The sequence below is a fragment of the Phodopus roborovskii genome, unplaced genomic scaffold (genome assembly GCF_943737965.1).
Source record: "Phodopus roborovskii unplaced genomic scaffold, PHOROB, whole genome shotgun sequence".
NCBI classification, from domain to species: Eukaryota; Metazoa; Chordata; class Mammalia; order Rodentia; family Cricetidae; genus Phodopus; species Phodopus roborovskii.
In genome coordinates this window covers 64781089-64786967 of record NW_026126418.1, presented here as the reverse complement: position 1 = coordinate 64786967, position 5879 = coordinate 64781089, and positions in this window count along the sequence as shown.

Below are 5879 nucleotides of genomic sequence, written 5' to 3'. Positions count from 1 at the left end.
TTGTACTGGAAATTCTTACAGTAGTAAAATATGTGCCATCTATATTTTGAACAACAGCAAAGTGACATTTATTGATTCTATCATCACAGAAAGTAATATAGTTCTGCTTGTAAAGAAGTGTTTATCTTTCTACTTTCCTGTAATAGTTTCTATCATACTTTTTATCAGTATCATCACAGGGACAATCCTGCTTTTGGTCAGCTGGATAGAGGACTCAGGGGACTCAATATATTCTTAATTTGCTTAATAAAGCATGGTGAGGGGCTGGAGAAATGGCTCAGTGGTCAAGAGCCTAGCTGCTCTTGTAGAGGATCAGGTTCAGTTCCTAGCACCCACATGGCAGCTTACAACTGTTTGTAAAATTCCAGTTCTAGGGGATCTGACTCCCTCATACATAACACACACAGATCAAACACCAGTGAACATAAAATAAAAAGATAAAGCATGGTGATTTGTAACTTTCATACAGGCTTCTTTGTTTTCCTTCCCTTTTTTTTTCTTTTTGCCTTATTTTATGTTTGTAAGAAAGACTCTCATTTTATAGACCTGTCTTTAACTGTGTAAACAAGACTACTAGACTAGCCTCAACCTCACAGCAAGCCTGTTGTATCAGCCTGCTCAGTGCTGAGATTACAAGGGTAAACCACCATGCCTGGCTTACTTATGTTTTATTTTTTTATTTTTTAAACAGAAAACCATCTCCACATATGCCTAAAACTTAGTGTGACAAAGATAGCCCACCAGAGATGACCACTTAGACAAAGTTATAGCCAATTCAAAGTCTTTATTCCAACAGGCTAGGACCACACCCTGATATCTGGCTGACCTAGGTGTGGCTCCAAGTGTCCTGAGTATAGGGTTTTTAAAGGCAAAACCACATTCTATCAGTCGGAAGCTACCTAGGGTTGGAGGGCTGGGCTTTGCAGAAGCAAGCAGTTTAACCACTGCAGCTAAATTAAGTGGTTAGCTGTAGGGGGCTCTGCACAAACAGGCACAAACAGACAAAGGAGCTAGGACATCCTGACCTTGGGTTCCTAGAGTAGAGTTGGGAAATTTTCTGGAGGATTCTCCATCAAGGAGATCAAATTCTAGTTAAATCTGAAATGGCCTCATCAAGAATACAAGATGGAGCAGCCTTTGCACTGTCTTGCCCAGTCACAATAGGAGGCCATATAGTTTCAGTGGATGCAACTTTTGACTTCTTCCTGTATTACAAAGGATTCCTGTATTACAAAGGATATGGGGTAGTCATATATTGACTTTTTAAGTTTGCTTTTATGATCAAGATTTAAAAAGACATTAAAAAACACAACATATTTTGTGTATCATGGCTCTGTAGCATGGTGCCTTGCATATGATAGATGATAGGTAGAATGATGAATCCTTTTCTTTTGAACCATCTACCTTATACTTGGTGTGTCTAGTTTAGTGTTACAAATATGGCTCAAGAAATTAAACAGTTGCTAGAGCAATTGCAAGGTGTACTTGAGGCCCTGAGTTTGATCCCCAGCCCAAACAGGAAGTAAACCAAAAAAGAAGTAAAAATAGAAACATTTAAAAAAGAAATAATACACTCTAATCAAAATTGAGTTGTTTTCCCTAGAATTAGTATAAATTTGAAGTTACCTAGGACTCCTTCTGGCACTTGCTCTTAGAGGTTATTGTCGAGATCCAAAGAGAAAATGTTCTGTGGTACATAGTGTTGTGCCCAAATTCCGAACTCCCAAATCACAGAGACCCATTCCAATAAAAAAGAAAATAGTCTTTTATTTTTTTCCTTTTTAAAATTTAAATTAGAAGCAATCTTATTTTATATATCAATTCCAGTTCCCTCTCCCATTCTCCTATGCCCTTCACTGATCCCCATCCCATCCCTCTTCTTCTCCATAGAAAGGTTGAAGCCTTCTATGGGAGACCATCAAAGTCTGTCACATCATTTAGAGCAGAGCCTAGGCCTCTATGGGGAATGGTCTCACTGTCCATTAGTACACTAGGTGTAATTGCAGTTCCATTATCAGGGGCCCCATAGACTGCCCAGGCCTCCTAACTGATACCCACATGCTGGGGCCTTTGTTCTGTCCTATGCTGGTTTCCAAGCTGTCAGTTTAGGGTCCTTGAATTCCCCTTGTTCAGGTCAGCTGTTTCTGTGGGTTTCCCCAGCATGGTCTTGACCCCTTTGCTAATCACTCCTCCCTCTCTATAGCTGGATTCCAGGAATTCAGCTCAATGATTACCTGTGGGTTTCTGCTTCTGTTTCCATCAGCTACTGGATGAAGGCTCTATGATGGCATATAAGGTAGCCATCAATCTCATTATAGGGAAGGGCATTTATGATAGCCTCTCCCCTTTTGTTTAGATTTTTAATTGTATATCTCTGCACATTTCCCTAGTGCTAGATTTCTCTTTAGATATATAATGGCTCCCTTTATGAAGGTATCTCTTTGCTTGCTCCCTTTTTTTTATTATTTAATGAGTTAATTTTTTTAACACTGCCCTTTGTCTGTTCATGCTGGATGGAGTGAGAAGGACCCTGGGGAACTGTGAGGTGGAGAATTTATTGGGTATGCAAGGGGAGTGTCTACGGGTTTGCAAAAGTCTCAGGATTGATGCAGTTCCAGGCTTGGGCGTTCTGTCCTGTGTTGATCGGTCAACTGGTTGTTTTGGCCTGTAGGCACTCTCAGGGTGGTTGCTATGCTCTGCAAGGCACTGTTATGCCACTTTTACCATAAAGCATGCTCAAAGCTTGCCAGCTAATTTCTGAATGGTTTCTTGCCATATGGAGTGTATCTGACCTCCTAGTGACTAGGACTGGTCCTGCAAGTTCAGAAGGCTGGAAACTCAACATGTGCCGAGGCCTACATCTTGTTGAGTCTTTTCTGCACCCTGTCATAGTTGCTAAAGCAAGGGCCTGGGTGAGGGTCTTGTCCCATCACAAATTATTTTAAGGCCTGATATTTTCTTATCATAAAAATTTGCAGACTATGATTGGCTCTTCTACCATGAGCCAACAAAAATTAGATGATAGCTACATTCATAAAATGAGATGGAAAATTCATGAAGAATTAATGTTCATTGCCTATAAAACTATACAGAACCTGTGAGACTCAACACTTTATTTTAACTACTTTGCCTAAGAGATTCATGAAACAAAAATTTCTCTTACCTCTAAGCTCCTTTCCCAAGGACAAATACTTCCTGAAATGCTGGAGGCTGTTTGTGGGAGATAGCAAGCCACATGTTTTCACACCTCTAAACCAATGTGTTTCAGCCCAACTACATCAGAGGTGCTTGATTACTTGTGGGCAGGACTTCACAGGAAGGAAATACATCAGGGTGTACACTCGCTCCTGATTGGACCTGACAGGAAATTTGGTGAATTGTGGGTTTGGCCTATTTAAGCCTCTGCAAACTGAAATGACTGTGGGCCATTTTCCTTGGAACTCAGGTATGATCAGGCCAAGGGCCATGATTCAAATTTGGCTCTAAATCATGATAGTGGTCTTCTTCTTGACCAGTGGGATTAACCATCCAAGTGTATATTTAATGTTTTTCAAATATTTGTTTAATGAGAAAACTTATTGCATCATATATTGTCATTTAAACAATTTCTATATATAGTTATGTTAGTAGAGCATGTGCCTTGTATAAGAATGGGTTTGATCCCCAGTATCACAAATAAATAAAATAAAATATATAAAACAAAACAATATAAAATACAAAAACAAAAATGATAAAAGTGTATTTATATATATTCACTTCTTCAGAATGGTTTCTAAGAAAAATAAAGACTACTTTTAAAGTATAATTTTTACATAATTTTTATTGATCCTTAGGGAATTTTATATCATGCACTCTAATTCCACTCATTTCCCAGTCCCTTTATCTGTCCTTCACCCTTGTAGTGTCCCCCTCAAAGAAAAATTGAAAGAAATAATAAAAAATAAAAATTTAAAAATACAAATAAGAATATTAATTAACAGAAACCAAACATGCAAAAGCAAATAATAAAACAGTTCTCTTCTCTATCTTTTTTCACCTCTTCATTCCTCTTAGTGGCATTAGAAGCTGCTATGTATCATGCAGTAAATCCTTTTGTCAAAAGAGCTTTCCTTGCAGATGTTCACTGTGTAATAAGTTGTTGGTCAGGTTCAAGTCCTCTGGTTCCTGGTGCACTATGAATACTACACCCTCACAGAAACTCTGTTTAGATATCTTGCTGTTGCCTGGCGTCAAGGAAATCCTAGTTCCTTCAAGCTCTTCAGCAGATCATAGATAGGGTAAGTGTTCCGAAATGCCAACTCAAAGCCAAAAGTGGCCCTGGATGTGTGCCTGAGTGGCAGCTGAATTGACCAGTCCAGGTTGCTGGGACCAACCCCCTCAAATGAGGGGCAGAGCCAGATCTCCCATTTCCATGGTGAAGGTGGGGCCAGCTTTCCCTAGAGCTGGAGCTGGCTCTTCCATGTTGGAGTCATTAGTGTCTTTTAGCCCAGGGCTGATGAGCTGCAGGATTATCTTTCCAGTGAGAGTTGGGACAGCTCAGCCTAGTCCCATTACCTCAGTACATAAGGGTTCAACACATGGTTTGTATGGGCCCCTGTGTTAACATGGGCCATGGACATCAACACAGAAACAAGCTGCAGCAGGACCACAGATCCAGACAGATGTGACCATCAGCAGCATCCTGGGTTTGGATGGCACCATGACCCCAGGCTACACAGGCCTCTCAGATTGGCTTAGGCCCAGCAGCAGCATGGCACTCTGACTCCCAACAAGGCCCCAGGTGGCAGCCCAGACCCTGGCAGTCACACAGCCTTTGAGGGTAACAGGATTCATGAACTTCAACACAGACCATGACTGCAGTAGGGCCACAGACCCAGACATGGACCTGGCCACAGATTGAGCCTAGATATCACCATAGCCTTTGGGTGGCAGCACAAGCCATCCCATCTGTATGGCCCTGGCAGCAACATGGGTATAAACATGTCCTCAGTGCTCAGCCAAGACATGGACATCTGCACAAACTTCGATGGTAACCAGAGCCAAAGACTACTACTTTTTGGTGAATGAATAGCCTAGTAAGATGGAGCTATGGCAGATGACTTCTTAGGTTCAAATCCTAGCTGGTTGATTATCAACTACATGATTTGAGATCATTTTTATTTATAGTCTCATTTTAGTCATATCCAAAATGAAGACATTCATTGCAACTGCCTCAGATAAAACTTCAGAAATTAAAATAAGGAAATATTTCTTATAAAGTACCAGGATCATAAGGATTACTTAAAAATAATAACCACAGATGTAGTTAGTTGTTTATAAAATAGAGAGAAAATTAAAAGAAATTTAAGGAAAATCAAAATTAAGAACAAAAGGTTTGTATTTAGAGGAGTCAACTTAGTTTCTAACAATGAGATTCTCAGCCAGGGCTTTCTCTGTGGGCTGAGTTTGTACTTCAGTAAGTCCAACTGGCCAACAGGGCAAAGCCATTAAAGTTCCATGGTCCCTGGTGTACTAAGTGTCCATGCTTTGTGGCATGTGAAGTGGTTTTGTCTTATCCCTGCTGGAAATGACCACAGGTTCCTCAGTCATTTTAGACAGGGTTTCTGTTGCATTAATAAATCACCATGATCCAAAACAACTTGAGTAGGAAGGGTTTACTTCAGGTAACACTTTATAGTCATCATCCACGGAAACAGGATACTGAGGCTGAAAGCCTTTGATGAACTCTGCTTACTGTCTTATTCCTCATGGCTGGCTCAGCCTAGTTTGCTTACAGCACCCATCACCACCAGCCCAGGACTTGTACCACCGGTAGTGAAGTGGTACCTCCTACCACAATCAAGAAAATGCAATGCAGGTTTGGGTACAGGCTAATGTGT